Source organism: Mirounga leonina, unplaced genomic scaffold (genome assembly GCF_011800145.1).
Source record: "Mirounga leonina isolate KUSES-001 unplaced genomic scaffold, KU_Mleo_1.0 Mir_101595, whole genome shotgun sequence".
Lineage (NCBI taxonomy): Eukaryota > Metazoa > Chordata > Mammalia > Carnivora > Phocidae > Mirounga > Mirounga leonina.
The window spans coordinates 11,141,198-11,154,286 of NW_023270158.1; positions in this window are offsets into that span (position 1 = coordinate 11,141,198).

The following is a 13,089-nucleotide window of genomic DNA, read 5'->3' on the forward strand; positions in this document are numbered from 1 at the left end:
AAGGTGTACAACCTGTTGATTCAATACACGTATATAATGGAGAACTATTACCACCATAGGGTTAACTAACACCTGCATCATGTCACGTAATTACCACTTCTGTTTTGTGGTGAGAACGTTTAAGAATTTTGCTCTTAGCAACTTCTAATTATATAATAAGATATTAACTCCAATTACCCTGCTGTACATTAGATCCCCAGAACTTATTCATCTTATAACTGGAACTTTATACCCTTGACCAACATCTCTCAATTTCCCTCACTCCCTAACCCCTGGCAATTCTCATTCTCTATTTCTTTGAATTTGGCTCTTTTAGATTCTACATGTAAGTGAGGTCTTATAGTATTTGTCTTTCCCTCTGTCTTATTTCACTTAGCATAATGCTTTCAAGGCCCATTGATGTTGTCACAAACCAGAACTAATAATTTTGACCGTTTTTAGTACTTTATGACATTCCTTACTAACTTTAAAGGATATGGTAGGTTATCTCTCTCTTTTGTGGTTTTTTGTCATTAGGCAATATACTTCTACTCCAAGTTAGGGAAGAGGAGGATTAGGTTCCTTATGTGGTAATCACCCTCTTCTTCTATATTTGGGTTAATTAAAAATCAATTTCTTGATTACCCATATTTTAACAATTTACACAAGCACATGTTTATCAACTTCACAAAGTACCTCTTGATTTTCCCCCGTATGAAATGAGGAACTTAGACCCTCTGCTGCCCTCCATTTCTACTTCCTCTTGCACCTCTCATTTCCTGTCCATTAAAATGTGACTTGTACATTGTCATGATTTCATGCTCTTGGTTGATTCTGATAAAAAAAAAATCAAAACTCATAAAGTACATTTACATAATCAAGGAGCAGCTTCTAAGATCACCCTGGTTATGGCCATTCCAATCAGGAAGGGAGGTGAAAGAAGAGAGCAGAGTTAGTTTCTTTGGTACTGGTACCCAGGTCATCCACCCACATTTCGCTGGGAAGAATGTAGAGGTTTGGTCATACATAACTGCAAGATGGGTCGGGATGAGGGATGACCTAGAACACCTGGTTTGTACGAACACCTGATTTGTATCTCATTTTGCATTGGCACGTGTGTATGTATATAGGATCAGTTCCCAGAAGTGGAATTGTTCGGTGAAGTGGCATAGGTATTTTTTTTTAACATTTTTTTATTATGTTAATCACCATACATTGCATCATTAGTTTTTGATGTAGTGTTCCATGATTCATTGTTTTCGTCTAACACCCAGTGCTCCATGCAGAACGTGCCCTCTTTAATACCCATCACCGGGCTAACCCATTCCCCCACCCCCTTCCCTCTAGAATCCTCAGTTTGTTTCTCAGAGTCCATAGTCTCTCATGGTTCATCTCCCCCTCTGATTTCCCCCCTCCATTTTTCCCTTCCTACTATCATCTTCTTTTTTTAAATTTTTTTTTGTTTTATGTTAATCACCATACATCATTAATTTTTGATGTAGTGTTCCATAATTCATTGTTTGCGTATAACACCCAGTGCTCCATTCAGTACGTGCCCTCTTTAATACCCATCCCCAGGCTAAAGCCCCCACCCCCCTCCCCTCTAGAACCCTCAGTTTGTTTCTCAGAGTCCATAGTCTCTCATGGTTCGTCTCCCCCTCCGATTTCCCCCCCTTCATTCTTCCCCTCCTGCTATCTTCTTTTTTTTTTTCTTCTTCTTCTTCTTCTTTTTTTTCTTCTTCTTCTTCTTCTTCTTTTTTTTTTTTAACATATAATGTGTTATTTGCTTCAGAGGTACGGCATAGGTATTTCTAAATGAGAAATGGATGAGAATGCCTATTGCACTATGACTTCAAGGCAGAGGGGTTACAAAATTTAGTTTTGCTGATTTGAAAGATGAAAAATGGTATCTCAGTGTTGTTTTAATTTGCATTTCTTCTCTTTTGAGTGAGGTTCAGCATGTTTTCATGTTTGATATCCATTTGAATTTCTGTGAACTGCCTATTCATGTCTTTTGCCTTTTTTTTTTTTTTAATAGGCTACTGGTTTTTTGGCTTAGTTGTAGTAATACTTTATGGGAAAGAAAGAATTCAATGAATGTTGTGGAGCATTTGTCAGTAGAGAGCAAGAAACTAACATACTTATTCTCCGAAATAAAAAATCAGCCTGTTTCAAGCACACAGCTATTTTGTTGTTGTTGTTGAAGATGTCATTTTTCAGGGTGTATTTGAAAAACTAAATTTAATCTTCATTGAGGTATAAATTTGGAAGCAGAGCGTTTACTTTTCTACACAGAACTCGCCCCTGGTAGGAAGAATGATCTTTGCCTTTAATTCCTGAAATTTCACCTTAAATTTTTTCTCACAGAGGAACACCTTTGCTACTCCATGTTTATCCTTGGAATGAAGACAAGACAAACTAAAATACACTGAAAAAGTTTCCCACTTTCTGTTAAGGAGACACTAAAGCTGGTGTGGGGACAAAAGGAAATGACTTTAAATACTGAGATGGCTGATATTTTCTCAGACTTTAGAAAATGCTATCGCTTAGGGTCCAAGGGAAGTTACAAGTGAGAACTAATGCATAATCATTAGTAGAAAACGGTTAATTGCAGGGTGTTAAAAGCTCCAAAATTTGTAATTTTAGGCATGACATTTTTCAAGTCATTGATCATATAATTATAAATTATTATTATCAGGGCGCCTGGGTGGCTCAGTCGTTAAGCGTCTGCCTTCGGCTCAGGTCATGATTCCAGGTCCTGGGATCGAGCCCTGCATTGGGCTCCCTGCTCGGCGGGAAGCCTGCTTCTCCCTCTCCCACTCCCCCTGCTTGTATTCCCTCTCTCTGTGTCTCTCTCTCTCTGTCAAATAAATAAATAAAATCTTTAAAAAAACAAAAATAAAAAATAAATAAATTATTATTATCTGAAAAACCCTAAAATTTATAAAGATTTTTAAATGCCATAAACTGAATTAAGGGGGAAAGAAGTGATATTAAAGAGTAAAATTATTTAAAAATCAACATGTCCACAAAAGTAATTCCAAAGTGTCTTAAATTTGGTTCATTATCTTAACTCAGTGTAGTACAGCATTCAGTTTTATTAAGTAAATTATTTCTTTCTGCTGTATATTTTACAAACAAGCAATTTTAATGAATTGGCCTCTATTATATTCTTCGTCAGTAATAGAGTACTTTAAATGAATATATGCACTGATAAAACTGTGAGGAAAAATGGTGAGTGGAGTTCTCAGCACAATGCATTGCTAATTTATTGAGAGAATGGAGACACTGACACGGGTGAGTGCTTCCAGTTAATATAAAAGAGGAATGAAATCATAGAAATCAGAAAATATTATTGCCATAAATAAGTATAATTAATATTATAGAAATAAAACAATATTTCATGATCAAATGACTGCATTAAATGGTTAAGTCAGAAGTGAACAGATGTGGAAGAATGCTGACCTTGAACTTCAGGTAAAAGTAATGGTCATGGGAATTATAAGTATTATTGCAAATTTTTGCCTGAAAATAGCTAGGTTATAGAAGTCAGATTTTAAAATTTTACTATAAAATTTCTTTACTTGGGTTTTAAAAGATTTTCTGATACATTAAAATTCCACATGAAGAAAAGTCAAGGAAGGAGAGATTTAACAATTGAATTGTGACATTAGTGATAAAGATGACTATCTCACTGAAAGCTTATCTCATTTATCATTCAATGTCTTCATATCCTATTTCCTTTGACAAAACTTTTCTTTCCTTTTGCTTCATTAAGGGAAATGAACTGGCCATTGATTTCTGTTTCTAGGTCCTTAAGTGATAAGGTAAGCAGTTAGACGACTGTGGAGTTTGCAGACATTATGGCTCTTTTATGTGTATTTGGGAGTCAAAACTGACATGGAGGAAAAATGAGCAGAGCCTAGTGGTATATGCAGTAACTTAGCATCACCTAGGTAGGATATAGATTTCTTTAAAAATATGGCCTTAAGTCACTGTATTAAAACCACTGTAATACAGTCACTTTAAAAAGTCACCAAAAATTTGATGAAGGAGAGATGGATTTCAAACATGCACTAAAGGCCGTGAACCTCTTCTGTGTTTTCTGATCCTATGATTGCATCCCACCCTGTGCTATGTATTTCCAAGGGTAGTACCAAATGCCCAAAACATGCATTACTCCCCTCCTTTCTAGTCTGTTACCTAGTCTATGCTTGATTTAGAACTCAGGTCACCGTATTTTAAGAAAGCACATGGCTGCCCTGGGAAAGGACTTGTGTGGTTTCCGATAGTGCTGCATTTGAACCTGTCTCATAGCTTGATCCACATGCTGCCGTATAATTATTTGTATTTTCTCATCCTCATCAGTAAATTGTAAATTCATTTAAGAAAGATACTGTGCTTTCACTCATTTTTTATCCCCCACCAAGAATGGCACACTGGTTTGCCTGTAGCAGAGGCTCCAGTAGGGTTTCGAGTCACATTAAGCTGGCTGATGGTATTATGGAGAATATTTCCTTGCCGGCTTGTCCTACTTTTAGAGTTGTAATCATCAGTATATTGGAGCCTGGCGCACAAACTTCAGGCACTTGTTATTTGTGAAAGACTGTTGCACCATTTTATGTTTTATGAACTTTTTCTTCCTTCCCTGCCTTATTCTGATGTGTTAAGGAGTGAAATAAAAACTGAAAATAATGTAGGCTCTGCATATATTGTAATATGAGTAGGTTAAGGAGATTTTAGATCTACCAATTGGGTAATTAATTTCAAAGGTAAACGGTCTACGATTTCCTTTTCTTTCTTCCTTCAATGTCGACCTTAGAATAGATTCTAATGGGAAGAGTGTATGAACTAGTAAGCAAATAAACTAATGTGAATTATTTATTTGAAATGGAGAAATTTTCCATGAAGATCATTAGTAGGAAGATGTGAGATAAGTACCAAGCTGGGAGACGACTGCTTCTTGGCATGGCTAGAGAAGGCCTGACTTAGAAGATACTCAACCCAAGGCTGGAAGGATTAAAAAAAAAAAAAAGAGCCAGGCATGTGATAGACCTGGGCAGGCAGGATCATGTAGGTGAAAGGAAAAGCATGTTCAGAATCTGTAGGGAAGAATCTATTATTAAACTGAAAGGAGACCAGATGTTTTTCTTTAATTTTAATTACATGTATTCAGGAGCTTAATGACAATTATTCTGGTGCAAAAGGAAGTTGAACTACAGTGTATTGAGCATCTCTATGTGCCAGGCTCTTTTCCGGATGCTTTACATTCCCAATGAATGTTTCATGAATACCTCATACTCTGAAGGATTATCATCAAACCCACCATCATCCCATTTCTGTATATTTCATTTGAAATTTCATATATTGGTAACAGCTCCCATCCCTTCAGTTGTCCAAATCTGAAACCCCAAAGTTCTTGTAGATCTTCTCATCTCCGCACTATTGGTCCACATACTTATTCACTTGGCTCCATAAGTGAATTCTTGATCTATTAATTTTGTCTTCTTTCCTACTGCCACGACTCTTGCTAGGTCTTACCCATACTATTGAAGTTCTCTCTACTGTCCTCTCTCCCTTAATTTTACCCTTCCCCAAACCATCCTTTAAAATCTCTTGATGCTGATCTTTCTAAAACAGACATGACTTGAGCTCTTTGCTCAAAATATGTCCTTGGCTTCTCACCACCTTTAGGGGGGGAAAAAAACCCTCAAAATGCCTTGGCATGACAGACCACCCTCTTTATTCTCTGGCCCTTGCCTACCGGATCAACTTAATTTTATGTAACTGGTCCTCAATAGTCTCCTACTGCAGACCTTTTGCCCAATAGTACTCCATCCTCATGTCATGTCTATCGTTCTTTTTGTCTAGAATGTCCTCCTTACATTTGTATCTCTAATAAATGCATATTTGAATCCTTAAAGTCTCAGCCCAAGGTTATAGTCTTTGTGAGGAGTACCTTGATTCTTCTAGGCATTTCTAGACTTCCTTCCCCTCTCCTCCCACGCACATTGTAATTACACTGATTACCATATTCTATTATAATGATTGATGACTCCATATCACTATGACCCATAAGTTCCCTTAACTGCATGGTCTGCCTTTTTAGCTTTATCTTCTTAAACCTGAAATATAGCAAATGTCATATAACTATTTCTTGAATAACAGTCTAACCCGACTAAATTCCTCTCAGTTTCCTCGCAGCTCCTCTTGGTTTTGTCGAGTTAAATTACTAGTACATGGTAGAGTTAGCATTTGATGTCAGAATTGTTTAATTGCAGGGTGATTGCTTCCTCCTTATAGACTGTTGCTCTATTGGTTAACTACACTTCTGTTTAATTAAGATAGCCCCGTAGACACAGTTGAGCTTCGTTTCGGGAGTTTGTGCACTTTGCCTGACAAAATCTGTCCAGCAAATCAGTATGGAAGCATATGGAATCAGGAGGCTAGTTCCCTCTCCGTCTTCAACCTTTTCCACATAATCTTGTTAGTTCCGTCCCATTCCAGGAATACACCACCTCTCCTGAATCCCAAAATGATTCTGGGCAGAGAAAAATGACTTTTTAGCTAGCTATCTCCCCTGCCCTTGTCTTTATTCATGAACAAGTAGGCCTGTGGTGAGGTGGATGCAGACAGTAGATATATCAAATAAATAATTATTAACAAATGTTATGGTGATATTTGCACCAAGCAAATTACAACATAGTGCTTTCTCATTATTTAGGTTTTTCTAGAATATGGGGTTATCACTTCAAAAGAAACATTAACATTTTGTGAGATGCAATTTGAGAGTTTAACGTGAGTGATAATACATATGTCTCAACTAAAGTAGATACTAAGGTATTTTATTGGTCTTCAGTCAGGGTCATTAAAAAATATGCTCAGTCTTGTCAAATATCAACTAGCTAAGAAAATTCTTAGTTTCCGGGCGCCTGGGTGGCTCAGTTGGTTAAGCGACTGCCTTCGGCTCAGGTCATGATCCTGGAGTCCCTGGATCGAGTCCCGCATTGGGCTCCCTGCTCTGCAGGGAGTCTGCTTCTCCCTCCGACCCTCCCCCCTCTCATGTGCTCTCTCTCATTCTCTCTCTCTCAAATAAATAAATAAAATCTTTAAAAAAAAAAAAGAAAGAAAGAAAATTCTTAGTTTCCTCATTAAGAGGCAAGAATTAAGCAATGATGGCATAAATCAACCATTCATTCAAATAAAAAAAAACAATACTCAAAAGTCCTCTGTTAGGGGCACCTGGGTGTCTCAGTTGGTTAGGCGACTGCCTTCGGCTCAGGTCATGATCCTGGAGTCCCGGGATTGAGTCCCGCGTCGGGCTCCCTGCTCAGCGGGGAGTCTGCTTCTCCCTCTGACCCTCCCCCCTCTCATGGTCTCTATCTCATTCTCTCTCAAATAAATAAATAAATAAAATCTTAAAAAAAGTCCTCTGTTCTCTGAGAACTGAGAGCCTATTTTTTAAAAGATTTATTTATTTGGGAGAGAGAGAAAAAAGAGGGGGTGGGAAGGGCTGAGGGAGAGAATCCCAAGCAGACTCCCCACTGAGGAGGGAGCCCCACGTGGGACTTGATCCCACCACCCATGTGGTCACGACCTGAGCTGAAACTGAGAGTCAGAGGCTCAACTGACTGAGCCACCCAGGCTCTCCGTGAGAGCCTACTGATGAGGCATGTATAACACTGTAAGAAGGACCATCAAATGAACTGTTAACCACTCTTGTCTTTGAACAAGTACAACTATACAAAATCTGTCTAGTAAAGCTGCTACATGGGAGATATTAATGTTCACCAATTCCCTGTCCTTCTGTAAACTCCCAAAAGGAATTGTTTATAAATATATAAATATATATATATAGTTATGATTATGTGTATATACAGTTATGTGTGTGTGTGTGTATACACACACACATACACACATACACTTGAAGAGGGTGCACAGTAAATTGTAGAAGCCTTGAAGGGAAATGGACTTCATTTAACTTGTTTTACTAGAACCAGTCACACAGTAGGGGCTTCTAACAATCTTAATTTTTTTTCCCTCAAATCCTGACCTGTAACTATTATTTTGTGATCTGTATCAGAATAATACTCCTTATTTCTCTGTCATACAATGCCTACAAATTTAGTAGGTAGGATCTGTTTTTGGACATGGAAGTTCCAGATAATATTTACTGCAAAAATACTGTTTTTACATTTTAGTAAAAGCTCATACACATGATCAAATTATAACCAATCTAGACAGTGATAAACCTACAGTATATATGATTCAATAAATAAGAGGGATTAGGTGTGATTTTGGAACCCCTATGGGAACAAGACTCCATAAAGAGAGCTGATTTTATTCCTAGCAAATTGTTAAGCAGTATCTGCTGAAAGATACTTATACCCCTGTTTTAATAGTTTAAACATAATTTCTATATTAGTATTTCACGACACTTAACGACTTGAAGCATCATGTTATTGATTTAATCCAACAACTATTTATTGAACAAGTACAGTGTTTAATTATCTGGAAAGTGTGACCCCCTTAATGTTCTCTAAATCATTATTATTAGCTAAAATAGCAGTTCTGAACATTAGAATCTCCTGGGTAGCTTTTTAAAAATCCCAATTCCGAGGCCATAACCCAGTTGAATGAAATAAGAATTCCACAGGATAGAATGCAAGCATCAATAGTTTGTTGAGGCCCTCAGGTGATGGCAGTGTGCATCTATGAGTTGAAACACATTTCTCTTTCAATTATAATTTCCGCATATAGTAATCTGACGCCTCACTTTGGGAATTTGACATCTACTGTGAACTGGTGTCTTGGTTTGAACTCCAGTTTTCTTTTACATGTCATTATATAAGGGCTCAAAATCAGTTTTTCCCTCTAATCTTCTCTCTGAGATAAGGAGAGTGAAAAGCTAAAAAAACAAAACAGAAACCAAATCTTAATCCTGAAGTGTACAGGCTGAGTCTAAAATGTGTTAGATTGAGTTTATTATTTGTTTGAAGTCTGAACTTCCTGCTCCAGATTCTGAAAAAAAAATATGAAGAGTGAAAATAATGTTAGATACAGAATTGGAATTAGAACCCATTGTTTATATACTGTGACATCATATTACACAAAAAATAAACTAATAAATTTATTTACTTTGTCCACTTCTCAGTATTTGATAGAGGGATGAATCAGAAAAACAACTTTGAAAGAACAGAAGTGGAAATAGAACTAGACTTAATGGAATGGAAATGGGAAGTGTAAAGACCTCAGAAAGAAATGTTGACACAGTGCACTGTTTGCATCTTCAATTTATGGCTGCATGTTCCTACCTTGCACTTAACGTAAGGAATGGGTGTAAATTCATGTCATAGCAGTTAAATTTTCAGGACTTGCTAGAAAATATAATGATCTAGAGGTACCTGATACCCTGATGGAGCACTGCTTTGTTTTTCATGCCAGTCCTCATCATTGAATCCAGCTTTGTGAGTGTCCTGTCTAAAAGCTTAAACCTGGGAATGTCAAAGTACATTTTACGGTCAGTCCTACTAATAGTTTGTTTATATAAAAGGCATCTATCTTCGTGATACAATGTCTGAGGAGGCTAATTTATTTCCCTTATGTCTATGAGTAATTTATTATTATTCAAGATGACTCATAAGAAATAAGATCAGATTCCTTATTGTGTTCACTTGGCCTGCTTAAGCCCCTGGATGAAGAAAAATGAAGTGTATGAGTCAAAATCTGGGCTACAAACCTTAGATTATTTTCCTTTGCTCTTTAGCATGTGAGCTATGTAAATGTACTGTTTGGAAACTGCTCTCGAATGTCAGTATTTCAATCATTTTAATAATTACAACTTTACCTACTACTTTTCCTCACTCTATAAACTAGATAAATGTGAAAGATATTTTGACTCAATATTTTAAATAAATTGAGTTATATTTAACATGTTTTTGTTACTGTAAAATCAGAGAACCATGAAAATTGGCAACTAAGCCCTTGTTGATCTAGTCTGCCCATCTGCCAGTGTATTGAGGGGCCATTGTGCCGTTTATTCTATACTGAGTCTGCTTCGAGTTCTTCCAGTGTCCCACAGTCCATTCTGTCTCAGCCTTTTGTACATACTTCCCACCTAAAACAACCCCTGCTCTTTTCTCACCTTTAAAAAACAAATTTTCAGGGCGCCTGTGTGGCTCAGTTGGTTAAGCGTCTGACACTTGGTTTTGGCTCAGGTCATGATCTCAAGGTCATGAGATTGAGCCCCACGTCGGGCTCCGTGCTCAGCACAGAGTCTGCCTGAGATTCTTTCCCCTTCTCTCCCCCTCCATTCCTATCCCCACTCGCGCTTGTGCACTCTATCTCTAAAATAAATAAATTAATTAAATCTTTAAAAAAAAACAAAACAAATTTTTCTCTTTTCCTTATAGGATAAAGTCACTTTTTTGGAAAAGCATCCTTTGATCCCCAGAGTGAGGATCTGCACTGTATTATATTTTCCCTGCTATTTTGCACTTTTTTTTTGAGGTTTTTAATTTTAATTCACATGTAGTTAACATACAGTGTTACATTAGTTTCAGGTATACATAGAGTGAATCAGCAATTCAATACATCATTACTCAGTGCTTATCATGATAAGTGTACTTTTAATTCCCTTCACCTATTTTACCCATCCCCCATCAGCCTCCCCTGTGATACACTTTATTTATACAAGTACCCTCAGTTAAAGTGTTGTTTTTTGTTTTTTGGTTTTTAACAAGGACAGTTTTTACCTGAAGCATACTTCACAATACATGGTTCTAAAAGATACGTATAAAACATTCCATCCGAGAAAAACAGAATACACATTTTCCTCAAGTACACACAGAAGAATCCCCTGATTAAATCACATAAAAAGAGACATAACAAATATTACAATTAAGACATAAATCATACCAAGGATATTTTCCAACCACAGTGGTACAAAACTGAAGATCAATAATAAAGCTGGAAAATCTACAATGTAAATATTAAATATTTAAACTGTAAATATTAAACAATATGCTAATGCTCAAACATTAGGCCAAATAAATCAAACAGCAAATCAAAATATGTCTCAGAAGAAAAAGAAAACACAATATTCCAAAACCTGTGGGATGCAGCAAAATCAGATGTTAGAGTGAAATTTATGCTATAAATGCTTGTGTTAAGAAGAAAAGTTCAAGTAAACAACATTACACCACAAGGAGCTAGAAAGAAGAAGAAACTTAGCTGAAATTTAGTAGAGGAAAGAAATAACAAAGAAAAATCAGATATATATATAAAATAGAGACCAGAATAAGCAATAACATAACATTGGAAGTAATGCCCAGTTTTCTAAGAGAATAAACAAACTTGGCTTTAACTAGATTAGGAAAAAAAAGAAGACTCAAAAACCGAAATGAGAAATGGAAGAGAAAACAACCCATCAGATAACCACAGAAATACATAGAGTGATGACAGATTACTATAAACAATTATATACTAACAAATCAGATAACTTAGAAAAAAAGGTAATTCCCCAAAATGCACACATTACCAAGATTGAATCATGAATCTTGAATCCAAAAAATAGGAAATATTCTTAGACCAATAACAAGAATGAAGGTTGAATTAGGAATCACATTCTCCTGGCGCAGGAGGTGGTTTCATTGGTGAATTCTACCAAACATTTAAAAAACTAATGACAATCTTTATCAAAATCTTAAAATAGTGGAATAGAGGGAACACATTTAAAATCATTCTGTGAGGACAGTACTACCCTGATACCAAAGCAGGATAAGAACAATACAAGAAAGAAAAAGTCTAGTTTGTCTGATGTAAATATTGCTACTCTTTCTTTTGACACCATTTGCATAATAAATATTTCTCTACCCCCTTACTTTCAATCTGCAGGTGTCTTTCCATCTAAAATGAATCTCTTGTAGGCAGCATTTGGATTGGTCTTGTCTTTTTATCCAGTCTGATTCCCTGTGTCTTTTGATTAGAGCAGTCCATTTCCATTCATTTCTTTCTTTTTTTTTTTTTTTTAAAGGAGAGAGTTTTTTTTTTTTTTTTTAATATTTTATTTATTTATTCATGAGAGACAGAGAGAGAGGCAGAGGGAGAAGCAGGCTCCCAAGGAGCAGGGAGCCCGATGCGGGACTCGATCCCAGGACCCTGGGATCATGACCTGAGCCGAAGGCAGACGCTTAACCATCTGAGCCACCCAGGCGCCCTCCATTCATTTCTTGATAGGTATGTATTAAGTGCCATTTTATTACTTGTTTTGTCCTGTTTCTGGAGATTTACTCTGATCCTTTCTTGTCTTTGTCACTTTTAATCTCACCTTTTCATTCAAAGAGTCCCCTTTAATATTTCTTGCAGAGCTGGTTTAGTGTTCAGGAACTCCTTTAGTTTTTATTTGGGAAACTCTTTATCTCTCCTTCTATTCTGAATGACAGCCTTGCTGGATAGAGTATTCTTGGCTGCAGATTTTTCCCATTCAGCACTTGGAATATATCATGTCATTCCCTTCTGGTTTGCCAAGTTTCTGTTGAATAATCTCCAGCTAGCCTTACGGGTTTTCCCTTATAAGTTAAGGACTTCTTTTGCCTTGCTGCTCTTAAGATTTTTTCTTTATTCTTCATATTTTAAAAATTTAATTACATATTATAATTGGTGTTGGCTTGCTTTTGTTGATTTTGATGGGAGTTCTCTGTGCCTCCCGGATCTGGATGTCTTGTTTCCTTCCCTAGAATAGGGAAGTATTCAGCTATTATTTCTTTCTTTCTTTCTTTTTTTTTTTAAAGATCCCATTCATCCATTCATTTATTTGAGAGAGAGTGAGAGAGCACAAGAGTGGGGAGGGTCAGAGGGAGAAGCAGACTCCCCGCTGAGCAGGGAGCCCAATACGGACTCGATCCCAGGACTCTGGGATCATGACCCAGGCCAAAGGCAGCCACTTAACCAACTGAGCCACCCAGGTGCCCTCCGCTATTATTTCTTGACATAAATTTTCTGTTTCCTTTTCTCTTTTCTTCTTCCTCTGGGACTCCTATAACATGAAAGTTACTACATTTGATGGAGTCACTGAGTTCCCTAAGTCTATTTTTCTCTCAGAGCGTGTCC